Source organism: Dama dama, chromosome 17 (assembly GCF_033118175.1).
Source record: "Dama dama isolate Ldn47 chromosome 17, ASM3311817v1, whole genome shotgun sequence".
Classification (NCBI taxonomy): Eukaryota; Metazoa; Chordata; class Mammalia; order Artiodactyla; family Cervidae; genus Dama; species Dama dama.
The window spans coordinates 2775793-2795841 of record NC_083697.1 but is presented as its reverse complement, the minus strand read 5'-3'; positions in this window follow the sequence as shown (position 1 = coordinate 2795841).

Sequence of the window (20049 nt, the reverse complement as noted above, 5' to 3'; positions counted from 1 at the left end):
AACTTTCCAAAAGCACCTCAAGAGGAGGCTTCTCTCAGCCACAGGTATTGAAAAGGACCCTGAGTTTGTGGCCTCAAGTGGAATGGACACCGAGATGCTCTGACTCGAAGTAAGGCCGGATATCCGTGCAGTGAATTGAATCCTGGCTCGTCTTGCATCTCCCAAGACGAAGGGATGTCTGAATCCCCTGTGGAGACCACAGGGAAAGACCTAGTTCTCCGCCTCCTCGCGACCAGAGGCCTCACATCCTTTGAAAACTTGAGAGGTTCGCGGAGATCAATGCTTCCAAAGGAGACGATGCCTGACTCCTCTTGAAAATGGATAGGAGTCCCAGGATCCCTGTGGCACGTGGAAAGGGACCCTGGGTCTCCCGCCTCACGTGGAGACGCGTCCCAATTGCCATGCCAAGACTCGAGGAGAATCCCGAGGTGTCCCTCGCACCTAGGCAGGAGTCCTGACGTCGCTGAACAAACACGTGTCTGGAAGGGCCCTCCCCGTCGGAACTCGAGAATATACCCCAGGTTCCGGCCGGAACTCGAGAAAAACCATGAGACTTCCCCCTCGTCGCGACATGAGGCCCGATTTCCCTGCACTGCGTGCAGAGCAATTCCGTGTTCCACATCAAACGTGAAAGGAGCCTTGATTTCTTGATGGCACTCCAGAGAAAACCCACGATCACTGTCTCAAGTCTAGAGGGATCCTGAGGTCACTGGAGCAACACGAATGGGCTCCATGGACCCCAAATCAACTCGAGATGAGAGCTTAGTCCCTGGCTTCGACTCAAGAGGAATACCAACTTTCCACAAGCACCTCAAGAGGAGGCTTCTCTCAGCTACATGTATGTGAGAGGGACCCTGAGTTTGTGACCTCAAGTGGAATGGACACCGAGATGCTCTGACTCGAAGTAAGGCCGGATATCCCTGCAGTGAATTGAATGCAGGCTCGTCTTGCATCTCCCAAGATGAAGGGATGTCTGAATCCCCTGTGGAGACCACAGAGAAAGACCTAGTTCTCCGCCTCATTGCGACCGGAGGCCTCACATCCGTTCAAAACTGGAGAGGTCCGCGGAGATCAATGCTTCCAAAGGAGACGATGCCTGACTCCTCTTGAAAATGGATAGAAGTCCCAGGATCCCTGTGGCACATGGAGAGGGACCCTGGGTCTCACGCCTCAGGTGGAGAAGCGTCCCAATTGCCATGCCAAGACTCGCGGAGAATCCAGAGTTTTCCCTCGCACCTAGGCAAGAGTCCTGACGTCGCTGAACAAACACGTGTCTGGAAGGGCCCTCCAGTAGTAACTAGAGAATATACCCCAGGTTCCGGCCGCAACACGAGAAAAACCATGAGACTTCCCCCTCGCCGCGATATGAGGTCCGATGCCCCTGCACTGCGTGCAGAGCAATTCCGTGTTCCACATCAAACGTGAAAGGAGCCTTGATTTCCTTGATGGCACTCCAGATAAAACCCAAGATCACTGTCTCAACTCTAGAGGGATCCTGAGGTCACTGGAGCAACAGGAAAGGGCTCCGTGGACCCCAATTCAACTCGAGATGAGAGCTTAGTCCCTGGCTTCGACTCAAGAGGAATACCAACTTTCCACAAGCACCTCAAGAGGAGGCTTCTCTCAGCTACAGGTATGTGAGATGGACCCTGAGTTTGTGGCCTCAAGGGGAATGGACACCGTGATGCTCTGACTCGAAGTTCGGCCGGATATCCCTGCAGTGAATTGAATGCAGGCTCGTCTTGCATCTCCCAAGACGAAGGGATGTCTGAATCCCCAGTGGAGACCACAGAAAAAGACCTAGTCCACCGCCTCAACGCAACCGGAGGCCTCATATCCTTTGAAAATTCGAGAGGTTCACGGAGATAAATACTTCCGATGGAGACGATGCCTGACTCCTCTTGAAAATGGATAGGAGTCCCAGGATCCCTGTGGCACGTGGAAAGGGACACTGGGTCTCCCGCCTCACGTGGAGACGCGTCCCTATTGCCATGCAAAGACTCGAGAAGAATCCCGAGGTGTCCCTCGCACCTAGGCAGGAGTCCTGACATCGCTGAACAAACACGTGTCTGGAAGGGCCCTCCCCGTCGTAACTCGAGAATATACCCCAGGTTCCGGCCGCAACTTGAGAAAAATCATGAGACATCCCCCTTGCCGCAAGATGAGGACAATTCCCCTGCACTGCGTGCAGAGCAATTCCGTGTTCCACCTCAAACTTGAAAGGAGCCTTGATTTCCTTGATGGCACTCCAGAGAAAACCCAAGATCACTATCTCAAGTCTAGAGGGATCCTGAGGTCACTGGAGCAACACGAAAGGGCTCCGTGGACCCCAAATCAACTCGAGATGAGAGCTTAGTCCCTAGCTTCGACTCAAGAGGAATACCAACTTTCCACAAGCACCTCAAGAGGAGGCTTCTCTCAGCTACAGGTATGTGAGATGGACCCTGAGTTTGTGGCCTCAAGTGGAATGGACACCGAGATGCTTTGACTCGAAGTAAGGCCGGATATCCCTGCAGTGAATTGAATGCAGGCTCGTCTTGTATCTCCCAAGATGAAGGGATGTCTGAATCCCCTGTGGAGACCACAGAGAAAGACCTAGTTCTCAGCCTCAACGCGACCGGAGGCCTCACATCCTTTGAAAACTCGAGAGGTCCGCGGAGATCAATGCTTCCAAAGGAGACGATGCCTCACTCCTCTTGAAAATGGATAGGAGTCCCAGGTTCCCTGTGGCACGTCGAAAGGGACCCTGGGTCTCCCGCCTCACGTGGAGACGCGTCCCAATTGCCATGCCAAGACTCGAGGAGAATCCCGAGGTGTCCCTCGCACCTAGGCAGGAGTCCTGACGGCGCTGAACAAACACGTGTCTGGAAGGGCCCTCCCCGTCGTAACTCGAGAATATACCCCAGGTTCCAGCCGCAACTCGAGAAAAACCATGAGACTTCCCCCTCGCCGTGAGATGAGGCCCGATTCCCCTGCACTGCGTGCAGAGCAATTCCGTGTTCCACATCAAACGTGAAAGGAGGCTTGATTTCCTTGATGGCACTCCAGAGAAAACCCAAGATCACTGTCTCAAGTCTAGAGGGATCCTGAGGTCACTGTAGAAACACGAAAGGGCTCCGTGGACCCCAAATCAACTCGAGATGAGAGCTTAGTCCCTGGCTTCGACTCAAGAGGAATACCAACTTTTCACAAGCACCTCAAGAGGAGTCTTCTCTCAGCTACAGGTATGTGAGAGAGACCCTGAGTTTGTGGCCTCAAGTGGAATGGACACCGAGATGCTCTGACTCGAAGTAAGCCCGGATATCCCTGCAGTGAATTGAATGCAGGCTCGTCTTGCATCTCCCAAGACGAAGGGATGTCTGAATCCCCAGTGGAGACCACAGAAAAAGACCTAGTCCACCGCCTCAATGCAACCGGAGGCCTCATATCCTTTGAAAACTCGAGAGGTCCACGGAGATCAATACTTCCGATGGAGACGATGCCTGAGTCCTCTTGAAAATGGATAGGAGTCCCAGGATCCCTGTGGCACTTGGAAAGGGACCGTCGGTCTCCCGCCTCACGTGGAGACGCGTCCCTATTGTCATGCAAAGACTCGAGGAGAATCCCGAGGTGTCCCTCGTACCTAGGCAGGAGTCCTGACGTCGCTGAACAAACACGTGTCTGGAAGGGCCCTCCCCGTCGTAACTCGAGATTATAACCCAGGTTCCGGCCGCAACTTGAGAAAAACCATGAGACATCCCCCTTGCCGCAAGATGAGGCCCATTCCCCTGCACTGCGTGCAGAGCAATTCTGTCTTTCCAATCAAACGTGAAAGGAGCCTTGATTTCCTTGATGGCACTCTAGAGAAAACCCAAGATCACTGTCTCAAGTCTAGAGGGATCCTGAGGTCACTGGAGCAACACGAAAGGGCTCCGTGGACCCCAAATCAACTCGAGATGAGAGCTTAGTCCCTGGATTCGACTCAAGAGAAATACCAACTTTCCACAAGCACTTCAAGAGGAGGCTTCTCTCAGCAACATGTATGTGAGAGGGACCTTGAGTTTGTGGCCTCAAGTGGAATGGACACCGAGATGCTCTGACTCGAAGTAAGGCCGGATATCCCTGCAGTGAATTGAATGCAGGCTCGTCTTGCATCTCCCAAGACGAAGGGTTGTCTGAATCCGCTGTGGAGACCACAGAGAAAGACCTAGTCCTCCGCCTCAACACGAACGGAGGCCTCACATCCTTTGAAAACTCGAGAGGTCCGCGGAGATCAATGCTTCCAAAGGAGACGATGCCTGACTCCTCTTGAAAATGGAAAGGAGTCCCAGGATCCCTGTGGCACGTGGAAAGGGACCCTGGGTCTCCCGCCTCACGTGGAGACGCTTCCCCATTGCCATGCCAAGACTCGAGGAGAATCCCGAGGTGTCCCTCGCACCTAGGCAGGAGTCCTGACGTCACTGAACAAACACGTGTCTGGAAGGGCCCTCCCCGTCGTAACTCGAGAATATACCCCAGGTTCCGGCCGCAACTCGAGAAAAACCATGAGACTTCCCCCTCGCCACGAGATGAGGCCCGATTCCCCTGCACTGAATGCAGAGCAATTCCGTGTTCCACATCAAACGTGAAAGGAGCCTTGATTTCCTTGATGGCACTCCAGAGAAAACCCAAGATCACTGTCTCAAGTCTAGAGGGATCCTGAGGTCACTGGAGCAACACGAAAGGGCTCCGTGGACCCCAAATCAACTCGAGATGAGAGCTTAGTCCCTGGCTTCGACCCAAGAGGAATACCAACTTTTCACAAGCAGCTCAAGAGGAGGCTTCTCTCAGCTACAGGTAAGTGAGAGGGAACCTGAGTTTGTGGCCGCAAGTGGAATGGACACCGAGATGCTCTGACTCGAAGTAAGGCCGGATATCCCTGCAGTGAATTGAATGCAGGCACGTCTTGCATCTCCCAAGACGAAGGGATGTCTGTATCCCCTGTGGAGACCACAGAGAAAGACCTAGTTCTCCGCCTCATCGCGACCGGAGGCCTCACATCCTTTGAAAACTCAAGAGATCCGCGGAGATCAATGCTTCCAAATCAGACGATGCCTGACGCCTCTTGAAAATGGATAGGAGTCCCAGGATCCCTGTGGCACGTGGAAAGGGACCCTGGGTCTCCCGCCTCACGTGGAGACGCGTCCCAATTGCCATGCCAAGACTCGAGGAGAATCCCGAGGTGTCCCTTGCCCCTAGGCAGGAGTCCTGACGTCGCTGAACAAACACGTGTCTGGAAGGGCCCTCCCCGTCGGAACTCGAGAATATACCCCAGGTTCCGGCCGCAACTCGAGAAAAACCATGAGATTTCCCCCTCGCCGCGAGTTGAGGCCCGATTCCCCTGCACTGCATGCAGAGCAATTCCGTGTTCCACATCAAACGTGAAAGGAGCCTTGATTTCCTTGATGGCACTCCAGAGAAAACCCAAGATCACTGTCTAAAGTCTAGAGGGATCCTGAGGTCACTGGAGCAACACGAAAGGGGTCCGTGGACCCCAAATCAACTCGAGATGAGAGCTTAGTCCCTGGCTTCTACTCAAGAGGAATACCAACTTTCCACAAGCACCTCAAGAGGAGGCTTCTCTCAGCTACAGGTATGTGAGAGGGACCCTGATTTTGTGGCCTCAAGTGGAATGGACAGTGAGATGCTCTGAATCGAAGTAAGGCCGGATATCCCTGCAGTGAATTGAATGCAGGCTCGTCTTGCATCTCCCAAGACGAAGGTTTGTCTGAATCCACTGTGGAGGCCAGAGAGAAAGACCTAGTCCTCCGCCTCATCAAGATCGGAGGCCTCACATCCTTTGAAAACTCGAGATGTCCGCGGAGATCAATGCTTCCAAAGGAGACGATGCCTGACTCCTCTTGAAAATGGATAGGAGTCCCAGGATCCCTGTGGCACGTGGAAAGGGACCCTGGGTCTCCCGCCTCACGTGGAGATGCGTCCCAGTTGCCATGCCAAGACTCGAGGAGAATCCCGAGGTGTCCCTCGCACCTAGGCAGGAGTCCTGACGTCGCTGAACAAACACGTGTCTGGAAGGGCCCTCCCCGTCGTAACTCAAGAATATACCCCAGTTTCCGGCCGCAACTCGATAAAAACCATGAGACTTCCCCCTCGCCGCGAGATGAGGCCCGATTCCCCTGCACTGCGTGCAGAGCAATTCCGTGTTCCACATCAGACGTGAAAGGAGCCTTGATTTCCTTGATGCCACTCCAGAGAAAACCCAAAGTCACTGTCTCAAGTCTAGAGGGATCCTGAGGTCACTGGAGCAACACGAAAGGGCTCCGTGGACCCCAAATCAACTCGAGATGAGAGCTTAGTCCCTGGCTTCGCCTCAAGGGGAATACCAACTTTCCACAAGCACCTCAAGAGGAGGCTTCTCTCAGCTACAGGTATGTCAGAGGGACCCTGAGTTTGTGGCCTCAAGTGGAATGGACACCGAGATGCTCTGACTCGAAGTAAGGCCGGATATCCCTGCAGTGAATTGAATGCAGGCTCGTCTTGCATCTCCCAAGACGAAGGGATGTCTGAATCCCCTGTGGAGACCACAGAGAAAGAACTAGTTCTCCACCTATCGCGACCGGAGGCCTCACATCCTTTGAAAACTCGAGAGGTCCGCGGAGATCAATGCTTCCAAAGGAGCCGATGCCTGATTCCTCTTGAAAATGGAAAGGAGTCCCAGGATCCCTTTGGCAAGTGGAAAGGGACACTGGGTCTCCCGCCTCACGTGTAGACGCGTCCCAATTGCCATGTCAAGACTCTAGGAGAATCCCGAGGTATCCCTCACGCCAAGGCAGGGGTCTTGACGTCGCTGAACAAACACGTGTATGGAAGGGCCTTTCCAATCGTAACTCTAGACTATACCCAAGGTTCCGGCCGCAACTCGAGAAGAACCATGAGACTTCCCCCTCGCCACGAGATGAGGCCCGATTCCCGTGCACTGCGTGCAGAGCATTTCCGTGTTCCACATCAAACGTTAAAGGAGCCTTGATTTCCCTGACGCCACTCCAGAGAAAACCAAAGATCACTGTCTCAAGTCTAGAGGGATCCTGAGGTCACTGTAGCAACACGAAAGGGCTCCGTGGAACCCAAATCAACTCGAGATGAGAGCTTAGTCCCTGGCTTCGACTCAAGAGGATTACCAACTTTCCACAAGCACCTCAAGAGGAGGCTTCTCTCAGCTACAGGTATGTGAGAGGGACCCTGAGTTTGTGGCCTCAAGTGGCATGGACACCGAGATGCTCTGACTCGAAGTAAGGCCGGATATCCCTGCAGTGAATTGAATGCAGACTCGTCTTGCATCTCCCAAGATGATGTTATGTCTGAACCCCTGTGGAGACCACATAGAAAGACCTAGTTCTCCACCTCATCGCGACTGGAGGCCTCACATCCTTTGAAAACTCGAGAGGTCTGCGGAGGTCAATGCTTCCAAAGGAGACGATGCCTGACTCCTCTTGAAAATGGATAGGAGTCCCAGGATCCCTGTGGCACGTGGAAAGGGACCCTGGGTCTCCCGCTTCACGTGGAGACGCATCCCAATTGCCATGCCAAGACTCGAGGAGGATCCCGAGGTGTCCCTCGCACCTAGGCAGGAGTCCTGACGTCGCTGAACAAACACGTGTCCGGAAGGGCCCTCCCTGTCGTAACTCGAGAATATAACCCAGGTTCCGGCCGCAACTCAAGAAAAACGATGAGACTTCCCCCTCGCTGCGAGATGAGGCCCGATTCCCCTGCACTGCGTGCAGACCAATTCCGTGTTCCACATCAAACGTGAAAGGAGCCTTGATTTCCTTGATGGCACTCCAGAGAAAACCCAAAGTCACTGTCTCAATCTAGAGGAATCCTGAGGCCACGGTAGCAGCATGAAAGGGCTCCGTGGACCCCAAATCAACTCGAGATGAGAGCTTAGTCCCTGGGTTCGACTTAAGAGGAATACCAACTTTCCACAAGCACCTCAAAAGGAGGCTTCTCTCAGCTACAGGTATGTGAGAGGGACCCTGAGTTTGTGGCCTCAATTGGAATGGACACCGAGATGCTCTGACTCGAAGTAATCCCGGATATCCCTGCAGTGAATTGAATGCAGGCTCGTCTTGCATCTCCCAAGACGAAGGGTTGTCTGAATCCGCTGTGGAGACCACAGAGAAAGACCTAGTCCTCCGCCTCAACACGAACGGAGGCCTCACATCCTTTGAAAACTCGAGAGGTCCGCGGAGATCAATGCTTCCAAAGGAGACGATGCCTGACTCCTCTTGAAAATGGAAAGGAGTCCCAGGATCCCTGTGGCACGTGGAAAGGGACCCTGGGTCTCCCGCCTCACGTGGAGACGCTTCCCCATTGCCATGCCAAGACTCGAGGAGAATCCCGAGGTGTCCCTCGCACCTAGGCAGGAGTCCTGACGTCACTGAACAAACACGTGTCTGGAAGGGCCCTCCCCGTCGTAACTCGAGAATATACCCCAGGTTCCGGCCGCAACTCGAGAAAAACCATGAGACTTCCCCCTCGCCGCGAGATGAGGCCCGATTCCCCTGCACTGAATGCAGAGCAATTCCGTGTTCCACATCAAACGTGAAAGGAGCCTTGATTTCCTTGATGGCACTCCAGAGAAAACCCAAGATCATTGTCTCAAGTCTAGAGGGATCCTGAGGTCACTGGAGCAACACGAAAGGGCTCCGTGGACCCCAAATCAACTCGAGATGAGAGCTTAGTCCCTGGCTTCGACTCAAGAGGAATACCAACTTTTCACAAGCAGCTCAAGAGGAGGCTTCTCTCAGCTACAGGTAAGTGAGAGGGAACCTGAGTTTGTGGCCGCAAGTGGAATGGACACCGAGATGCTCTGACTCAAAGTAAGGCCGGATATCCCTGCAGTGAATTGAATGCAGGCACGTCTTGCATCTCCCAAGACGAAGGGATGTCTGTATCCCCTGTGGAGACCACAGAGAAAGACCTAGTTCTCCGCCTCATCGCGACCGGAGGCCTCACATCCTTTGAAAACTCAAGAGGTCTGCGGAGATCAATGCTTCCAAATCAGACGATGCCTGACGCCTCTTGAAAATGGATAGGAGTCCCAGGATCCCTGTGGCACGTGGAAAGGGACCCTGGGTCTCCCGCCTCACGTGGAGACGCGTCCCAATTGCCATGCCAAGACTCGAGGAGAATCCCGAGGTGTCCCTTGCCCCTAGGCAGGAGTCCTGACGTCGCTGAACAAACACGTGTCTGGAAGGGCCCTCCCCGTCGGAACTCGAGAATATACCCCAGGTTCCGGCCGCAACTCGAGAAAAACCATGAGATTTCCCCCTCGCCGCGAGTTGAGGCCCGATTCCCCTGCACTGCATGCAGAGCAATTCCGTGTTCCACATCAAACGTGAAAGGAGCCTTGATTTCCTTGATGGCACTCCAGAGAAAACCCAAGATCACTGTCTAAAGTCTAGAGGGATCCTGAGGTCACTGGAGCAACACGAAAGGGGTCCGTGGACCCCAAATCAACTCGAGATGAGAGCTTAGTCCCTGGCTTCTACTCAAGAGGAATACCAACTTTCCACAAGCACCTCAAGAGGAGGCTTCTCTCAGCTACAGGTATGTGAGAGGGACCCTGAGTTTGTGGCCTCAAGTGGAATGGACAGCGAGATGCTCTGAATCGAAGTAAGGCCGAATATCCCTGCAGTGAATTGAATGCAGGCTCGTCTTGCATCTCCCAAGACGAAGGTTTGTCTGAATCCACTGTGGAGGCCAGAGAGAAAGACCTAGTCCTCCGCCTCATCAAGTTCGGAGGCCTCACATCCTTTGAAAACTCGAGATGTCCGCGGAGATCAATGCTTCCAAAGGAGACGATGCCTGACTCCTCTTGAAAATGGATAGGAGTCCCAGGATCCCTGTGGCACGTGGAAAGGGACCCTGGGTCTCCCGCCTCACGTGGAGATGCGTCCCAGTTGCCATGCCAAGACTCGAGGAGAATCCCGAGGTGTCCCTCGCACCTAGGCAGGAGTCCTGACGTCGCTGAACAAACACGTGTCTGGAAGGGCCCTCCCCGTCGTAACTCAAGAATATACCCCAGTTTCCGGCCGCAACTCGATAAAAACCATGAGACTTCCCCCTCGCCGCGAGATGAGGCCCGATTCCCCTGCACTGCGTGCAGAGCAATTCCGTGTTCCACATCAGACGTGAAAGGAGCCTTGATTTCCTTGATGCCACTGCAGAGAAAACCCAAAGTCACTGTCTCAAGTCTAGAGGGATCCTGAGGTCACTGGAGCAACACGAAAGGGCTCCGTGGACCCCAAATCAACTCGAGATGAGAGCTTAGTCCCTGGCTTCGCCTCAAGGGGAATACCAACTTTCCACAAGCACCTCAAGAGGAGGCTTCTCTCAGCTACAGGTATGTCAGAGGGACCCTGAGTTTGTGGCCTCAAGTGGAATGGACACCGAGATGCTCTGACTCGAAGTAAGGCCGGATATCCCTGCAGTGAATTGAATGCAGGCTCGTCTTGCATCTCCCAAGACGAAGGGATGTCTGAATCCCCTGTGGAGACCACAGAGAAAGAACTAGTTCTCCACCTATCGCGACCGGAGGCCTCACATCCTTTGAAAACTCGAGAGGTCCGCGGAGATCAATGCTTCCAAAGGAGCCGATGCCTGATTCCTCTTGAAAATGGAAAGGAGTCCCAGGATCCCTTTGGCAAGTGGAAAGGGACACTGGGTCTCCCGCCTCACGTGTAGACGCGTCCCAATTGCCATGTCAAGACTCTAGGAGAATCCCGAGGTATCCCTCACGCCAAGGCAGGGGTCTTGACGTCGCTGAACAAACACGTGTATGGAAGGGCCTTTCCAATCGTAACTCTAGACTATACCCAAGGTTCCGGCCGCAACTCGAGAAGAACCATGAGACTTCCCCCTCGCCACGAGATGAGGCCCGATTCCCGTGCACTGCGTGCAGAGCATTTCCGTGTTCCACATCAAACGTTAAAGGAGCCTTGATTTCCCTGACGCCACTCCAGAGAAAACCAAAGATCACTGTCTCAAGTCTAGAGGGATCCTGAGGTCACTGTAGCAACACGAAAGGGCTCCGTGGAACCCAAATCAACTCGAGATGAGAGCTTAGTCCCTGGCTTCGACTCAAGAGGAATACCAACTTTCCACAAGCACCTCAAGAGGAGGCTTCTCTCAGCTACAGGTATGTGAGAGGGACCCTGAGTTTGTGGCCTCAAGTGGCATGGACACCGAGATGCTCTGACTCGAAGTAAGGCCGGATATCCCTGCAGTGAATTGAATGCAGACTCGTCTTGCCTCTCCCAAGATGATGTTATGTCTGAACCCCTGTGGAGACCACATAGAAAGACCTAGTTCTCCACCTCATCGCGACTGGAGGCCTCACATCCTTTGAAAACTCGAGAGGTCTGCGGAGGTCAATGCTTCCAAAGGAGACGATGCCTGACTCCTCTTGAAAATGGATAGGAGTCCCAGGATCCCTGTGGCACGTGGAAAGGGACCCTGGGTCTCCCGACTCACGTGGAGACGCGTCCCAATTGCCATGCCAAGACTCGAGGAGGATCCCGAGGTGTCCCTCGCACCTAGGCAGGAGTCCTGACGTCGCTGAACAAACACGTGTCCGGAAGGGCCCTCCCTGTCGTAACTCGAGAATATAACCCAGGTTCCGGCCGCAACTCAAGAAAAACGATGAGACTTCCCCCTCGCTGCGAGATGAGGCCCGATTCCCCTGCACTGCGTGCAGACCAATTCCGTGTTCCACATCAAACGTGAAAGGAGCCTTGATTTCCTTGATGGCACTCCAGAGAAAACCCAAAGTCACTGTCTCAATCTAGAGGAATCCTGAGGCCACGGTAGCAGCATGAAAGGGCTCCGTGGACCCCAAATCAACTCGAGATGAGAGCTTAGTCCCTGGGTTCGACTTAAGAGGAATACCAACTTTCCACAAGCACCTCAAAAGGAGGCTTCTCTCAGCTACAGGTATGTGAGAGGGACCCTGAGTTTGTGGCCTCAAGTGGAATGGACACCGAGATGCTCTGACTCGAAGTAATCCCGGATATCCCTGCAGTGAATTGAATGCAGGCTCGTCTTGCATCTCCCAAGACGAAGGGTTGTCTGAATCCGCTGTGGAGACCACAGAGAAAGACCTAGTCCTCCGCCTCAACACGAACGGAGGCCTCACATCCTTTGAAAACTCGAGAGGTCCGCGGAGATCAATGCTTCCAAAGGAGACGATGCCTGACTCCTCTTGAAAATGGAAAGGAGTCCCAGGATCCCTGTGGCACCTGGAAAGGGACCCTGGGTCTCCCGCCTCACGTGGAGACGCTTCCCCATTGCCATGCCAAGACTCGAGGAGAATCCCGAGGTGTCCCTCGCACCTAGGCAGGAGTCCTGACGTCACTGAACAAACACGTGTCTGGAAGGGCCCTCCCCGTCGTAACTCGAGAATATACCCCAGGTTCCGGCCGCAACTCGAGAAAAACCATGAGACTTCCCCCTCGCCGCGAGATGAGGCCCGATTCCCCTGCACTGAATGCAGAGCAATTCCGTGTTCCACATCAAACGTGAAAGGAGCCTTGATTTCCTTGATGGCACTCCAGAGAAAACCCAAGATCACTGTCTCAAGTCTAGAGGGATCCTGAGGTCACTGGAGCAACACGAAAGGGCTCCGTGGACCCCAAATCAACTCGAGATGAGAGCTTAGTCCCTGGCTTCGACTCAAGAGGAATACCAACTTTTCACAAGCAGCTCAAGAGGAGGCTTCTCTCAGCTACAGGTAAGTGAGAGGAAACCTGAGTTTGTGGCCGCAAGTGGAATGGACACCGAGATGCTCTGACTCGAAGTAAGGCTGGATATCCCTGCAGTGAATTGAATGCAGGCACGTCTTGCATCTGCCAAGACGAAGGGATGTCTGTATCCCCTGTGGAGACCACAAAGAAAGACCTAGTTCTCCGGCTCATCGCGACCGGAGGCCTCACATCCTTTGAAAACTCAAGAGGTCCGCGGAGATCAATGCTTCCAAATCAGACGATGCCTGACGCCTCTTGAAAATGGATAGGAGTCCCAGGATCCCTGTGGCACGTGGAAAGGGACCCTGGGTCTCCCGCCTCACGTGGAGACGCGTCCCAATTGCCATGCCAAGACTCGAGGAGAATCCCGAGGTGTCCCTTGCCCCTAGGCAGGAGTCCTGACGTCGCTGAACAAACACGTGTCTGGAAGGGCCCTCCCCGTCGGAACTCGAGAATATACCCCAGGTTCCGGCCGCAACTCGAGAAAAACCATGAGATTTCCCCCTCGCCACGAGTTGAGGCCCGATTCCCCTGCACTGCATGCAGAGCAATTCCGTGTTCCACATCAAACGTGAAAGGAGCCTTGATTTCCTTGATGGCACTCCAGAGAAAACCCAAGATCACTGTCTAAAGTCTAGAGGGATCCTGAGGTCACTGGAGCAACACGAAAGGGGTCCGTGGACCCCAAATCAACTCGAGATGAGAGCTTAGTCCCTGGCTTCTACTCAAGAGGAATACCAACTTTCCACAAGCACCTCAAGAGGAGGCTTCTCTCAGCTACAGGTATGTGAGAGGGACCCTGAGTTTGTGGCCTCAAGTGGAATGGACAGCGAGATGCTCTGACTCGAAGTAAGGCCGGATATCCGTGCAGTGAAATGAATGCAGACTCGTCTTGCATCTCCCAAGATGATGTTATGTCTGAACCCCTGTGGAGACCACATAGAAAGACCTAGTTCTCCACCTCATCGCGACTGGAGGCCTCACATCCTTTGAAAACTCGAGAGGTCTGCGGAGGTCAATGCTTCCAAAGGAGACGATGCCTGACTCCTCTTGAAAATGGATAGGAGTCCCAGGATCCCTGTGGCACGTGGAAAGGGACCCTGGGTCTCCCGACTCACGTGGAGACGCGTCCCAATTGCCATGCCAAGACTCGAGGAGGATCCCGAGGTGTCCCTCGCACCTAGGCAGGAGTCCTGACGTCGCTGAACAAACACGTGTCCGAAAGGGCCCTCCCTGTCGTAACTCGAGAATATAACCCAGGTTCCGGCCGCAACTCAAGAAAAACGATGAGACTTCCCCCTCGCTGCGAGATGAGGCCCGATTCCCCTGCACTGCGTGCAGACCAATTCCGTGTTCCACATCAAACGTGAAAGGAGCCTTGATTTCCTTGATGGCACTCCAGAGAAAACCCAAAGTCACTGTCTCAAGTCTAGAGGGATCCTGAGGTCACTGGAGTAACAAGAAAGGGCTCCGTGGACCCCAAATCAACCCGAGATGAGAGCTTAGTCCCTGGCTTCGACTCAAGTGGAATACCAACTTTCCACAAGCACCTCAAGAGGAGGCTTCTATCAGCTACAGGTATCTGAGAGGGACCCTGAATTTGTGGCCTCAAGTGGAATGGACACCGAGATGCTCTGACTCGAAGTAAGGCCGGATATCCCAACAGTGAATTGAATGCAGGCTCGTCTTGTATCTCCCAAGAAGAAGGGATGTCTGAATCCCCTGTGGAAACCACAGAGAAAGACCTAGTTTTCTGCTTCATCACGAGCAGAGGCCTCACATCCTTTGAAAACTCGAGAGGTCCGAGGAGATCAATGCTTCCAAAGGAGACGATGCCTGACTCCTCTTGAAAATGGATAGGAGTCCCAGGATCCCTGTGGCACGTGGAAAGGGACCCTGGGTCTCCCGCCTCATGTGGAGACGAGTCCCAATTGCCATGCCAAGACTCGAGGGGAATCCCGAGTTGTCCCTCGCACCTAGGCCCGAGTCCTGAGGTCGCTGAACAAACACGTGTCTGGAAGGGCCCTCCCCATCGTAACTCGAGAATATACACCAGGTTCCGGCCGCAACTCGAGAAAAACCATGAGACTTCCCCCTCGCTGCGAGATGAGGCCCGATTCTCCTGCACTGCGTGCAGACCAATTCCGTGTTCCACATCAAACGTGAAAGGAGCCTTGATTTCCTTCATGTCACTGCAGAGAAAACCGAAGATCACTGTCTCAAGTCTAGAGGGATCTTGAGGTTACTGGAGCAGGACGAAAGGGCTCCATGGACCCCAAATCAACTCGAGATGAGATCTTCGTCGCTCGCTTCGACTCAAGAGGAATACCAACTTTCCACAAGCACCTCAAGAGGAGGCTTCTCTCAGCTACAGGTATGTGAGAGGGACCCTGAGTCTGTGGCCTCAAGTGGAATGGACACCGAGATGCTCTGACTCGAAGTAAGGCCGGATATCCCTGCAGTGAATTGAAAGCAGGCTCGTCTTTCATCTCCCAAGACGAAGGGATGTTTGAATCCCCCGTGGAGACCACAGAGAAAGAACTAGTTCTCCGCCTCATTGCGACCGGAGGCCTCACATCCTTTGAAAACTCGAGAGGTCCGCGGAGATCAATGCTTCCAAAGGAGACGATGCCTGACTCCTCTTGAAAATGAATAGGAGTCCCAGGATCCCTGTGGCACGTGGAAAGGGACCCTGGGTCTCCCGCCTCCCGTGGAGACGCGTCCCAATTGCCATGCCAAGACTCGAGGAGAATCCCGAGGTGTCCCTCGCACCTAGGCCCGAGTCCTGGCGTCGCTGAACAAACACGTGTCTGGAAGGGGCCTCCCCGTCGTAACTCGAGAATATACCCCAGGGTCCGTCCGCAACTCGAGAAAAAACATGAGACTTCCCCCTCGCCCCGAGATGAGGCCCGATTCCGTACACTGCGTGCAGGGTAATTCCGTGTTCCACATCAAACTTGAAAGGAGCATTGATTTCCTTGATGGCACTCCAGAGAGTATCCAAGACCACTGTCTCAAGTCTAGAGGGATCCTGAGGTCACTGGAGCAACACGAAAGGGCTCCGTGGACCCCTAATCAACTCGAGATGAGAGCTTAGTCCCTGGCTTCGACTCAAGAGGAACACCAACTTTCCACAAGCACCTCAAGAGGAGGCTTCTCTCAGCTACAGGTATGTGAGAGGGACCCTGAGTTTGTGGCATCAAGTGGAATGGACACCGAGATGCTCTGACTCGAAGTAAGGCCGGATATCCCTGCAGTGAATTGAATGCAGGCTCGTCTTGCATCTCCCAAGACGAAAGGATGTCTGAATTCCCTGTGGAGACCACAGAGAAAGACCTAGTCCTCCGCCTCATCGCGACCGGAGGCCTCACATCCTTTCAAAACTCGAGAGGTCCAAGGAGATCAATGCTTCCAAAGGAGACGAGGCCTGACTCCTCTTGAAAATGGATAGGAGTCCCAGGATCCCTGTGGCACGTGGAAAGGGACCCTGGGTCTCCCGCGTCACGTGGAGACGCGTCACAATTGACATGCCAAGACTCGAGGAGAATCCCAAGGTGTCCCTCGCACCAAGCAGGAGTCCGACGTCGCTGAACAAACACGTGTCTGGAAGGGCCCTCCCCGTCGTAACTCGAGAATATACCCCAGGTTCCTGCCGCAACTCGAGAAAAACCATGAGACTTCCCCCTCGCCGCGAGATGAGGTCCGATTCCCCAGCACTGCGTGCAGAGCAATTCCGTGTTCCACATCAAAGGTGAAAGGAGCATTGATTTCCTTGATGGCACTCCAGAGAAAACCCAAGATCACTTTCTCAAGTCTAGAGGGATCCTGAGGTCATTGGAGCAACACGAAAGGGCTCCGTTTACCCCAAATCAACTCGAGATGAGAGCTTAGTCCCTGGCTTCGACTCAAGAGGAATACGAACTTTCCACAAGCACCTCAAGAGGAGGCTTCTCTCAGCTACAGGTATGTGAGAGGGACCCTGAGTTTGTGGCCTCAAGTGGAATGGACACCGAGATGCTCTGACTCGAAGTAAGGCCGGATATCCCTGCAGTGAATTGAAAGCAGGCTCGTCTTGCATCTCCCAAGATGAAGGGATGTCTGAATCCCCTGTGGAGACCACAGAGAAAGACCTAGTCCTCCGCTTCATCGCGACCGGAGGCCTCACATCCTTTGAAAACTCGAGAGGTCTGCGGAGATCAATGCTTCCAAAGGAGACGATGCCTGACACCTCTTGAAAATGGATAGGAGTCCCAGGATCCCTGTGGCTCGTCGAAAGGGACCCTGGGTCTCCCGCCTCACGTGGAGACGCGTCCCAATTGCCATGCCAAGACTCGAGGAGAATCCCGACGTGTCCCTCGCACCTAGGCACGAGTCCTGACGTCGCTGAACCAACACGTGTCTGGAAGGGCCCTCCCAATCGTAACTCGAGAATATACCCCAGGTTCCGGCCGCAACTCGAGAAAAACCATGAGATTTCCCCCTTGCCGCGAGTTGAGGCCCGATTCCCCTGGACTGCGTGCAGAGCAATTCCGTGTTCCACATCAAACGTGAAAGGAGCCTTGATTTCCTTGATGGCACTCCAGAGAATTCCCAAGATCACTGTCTCAAGTCTAGAGGGATCCTGAGGTCACTGGAGCAACACAAAAGGGCTCCGAGGACCCCAAATCAACTCGAGATGAGAGCTTAGTCCCTGGCTTCGACTCAAGAGGAATACCAACTTTCCACAAGCACCTCAAGAGGAGGCTTCTCTCAGCTAGAGGTATGTGAGAGGGACCCTGATTTTGTGGCCTCAAGTGGAATGGACACCGAGATGCTCTGACTCGAAGTAAGGCCAGACATCCCAACAGTGAATTGAATGCAGGCTCGTCTTGCATCTCCTAAGACAAAGAGATGTCTGAATCCCCTGTGGAGACCACAGAGAAAGTCCTAGTCCTCCGCCTCATCGCGACCGGAGGCCCCACTTCCTTTGAAAACTCAAGAGGTCCGCGGAGATCAATGCTTCCAAAGGAGACGATGCCGGACTCCTCTTGAAAATGGATAGGAGTCCCAGGATCCCTGTGGCACGTGGAAAGGGACCCTGGGTCTCCGGCCTCACGTGGAGACGCGTCCCAATTGCCATGCCAAGACTCGAGGAGAATCCCGAGGTGTCCCTCGCCCCTAGGCAGGAGTCCAGAAGTCGCTGAACAAACATGTGTCTGGAAGGGCCCTCCCCATCGTTACTCGAGAATATACCCCAGGTTCCGGCCGCAACTCGAGGAAAACCATGAGATTTCCCCCTCGCCGCGAGTTGAGGCCCGATTCCCCTGGACTGCGTGCAGAGCAATTCCGTGTTCCACATCAAACGTGAAAGGAGCCTTGATTTCCTTGATGGCACTCCAGAGAAAACCCAAGATCACTGTGTCAAGTTTAGAGGGATGCTGAGGTCACTGGAGCAACACGAAATTTCCCCTTGGACCCCAAATCAACTCGAGATGAGAGCTTAGTCCCGGGCTTCGACTCAAGAGGAATACCGACTTTCCATAAGCCCCTCAAGAGGAGGCTTCTCTCAGCTACAGGTATGTGAGAGGGTCCCTGAGTTTGTGGCCTCAAGTGGAATGGACACCGAGATGCTCTGACTCGAAGTAAGGCCGGATATCCCTGCAGTGAATTGAATGCAGGCTCGTCTTGCATCTCCCAAGACGAAGGGATGTCTGAATCCCCTGTGGAGACCTCAGAGAAAGACCGACTTCTCCGCCTCATCGCGACCGGAGGCCTCACATCCTTTGAAAATTCGAGAGGTCCGCGGAGATCAATTCTTCCAAAGGAGACGATGCCTGACTCCTCTTGAAAATGGATAGGAGTCCCAGGATCCCTGTGGCACGTGGAAAGGGACCCTGGGTCTCCCGCCTCACGTGGAGACGCTTCCCCATTGCCATGCCAAGACTCGTGGAGAATCCCGAGGTGTCCCTCGCACCTAGGCAGGAGTCCTGACGTCGCTGAACAAACACATGTCTGGAAGGGCCCTCCCCCTCGTAACTCGAGAATATACCCCAGGTTCCGGCCGCAACTCGAGGAAAACCATGAGACTTCCCCCTCGCCGCGAGATGAGGCCCGATTCCCCTGCACTGCGTGCAGAGCAATTCCGAGTTCCACATCAAACGTGAAAGGAGCCTTAATTTCCTTGATGGCACTCCAGAGAAAACCCAAGATCACTGTCTCAAGTCTAGAGGGATCCTGAGGTCACTGGAGCAACACGAAAGTGCTCCGTGGACCCCAAATCAACTCGAGATGAGAGCTTAGACCCTGGCTTCGACTCAAGAGGAATACCCACTTTTCACAAGCACCTCAAGACGAGGCTTCTCTCAGCTACAGGTATGTGAGAGGGACCCTGAGTTTGTGGCCTCAAGTGGAATGGACACCGAGATGCTCTGACTCGAAGTAAGGCCGGATATCCCTGCAGTGAATTGAATGCAGGCTCGTCTTGCATCTCCCAAGACGAAGGGATGTCTGAATCCCCTGTGGAGACCACAGAGAAAGACCTAGTCCTCTGCCTCAACGCGACTGGAGGTGTCACATCCTTTGAAAACTCGAGAGGTCCACGGAGATCAATGCTTCCAAAGGAGACGATGCCTGACTCCTCTTGAAAATGGATAGGAGTCCCAGGATCCCTGTGGCAAGTGGAAAGGTGCCCTGGGTTTCCCGCCTCACGTGGAGACGCGTCCCAATTGCCATGCCAAGACTCGAGGAGAATCCCGAGGTGTCCCTCACACCTAGGCAGGAGTCCTGACGTCGCTGAACAAACACGTGTCTGGAAGGGCCCTCCCCGTCGTAACTCGAGAATATACCCCAGGTTCCTGCCGCAACTCGAGAAAAACCATGAGACTTCCCCCTCCCCGCGAGATGAGGCCCAATTCCCCTGCACTGCATGCAGAGAAATTCCGTGTTCCACATCAAACGTGAAAGGAGCCTTGATTTCCTTGATGGCACTCCAGAGAAAACCCAAGATCACTGTCTCAAGTCTACAGGGATCCTGAGGTCACTGGAGCAACACGAAAGGGCTCCGTGGACCCCAAATCAACTCGAGATGAGAGCTTAGTCCCTGGCTTCGACTCAAGAGGTATACCAACTTTTCACAAGCACCCCAAGAGGAGGCTTCTCTCAGCTACAGGTAAGTGAGAGGGACACTGAGTTTGTGGCCTCAAGTGGAATGGACACCGAGATGCTCTGACTCGAAGTAAGGCCGGACATCCCTGCAGTGAATTGAATGCAGGCTCGTCTTGCATCTCCC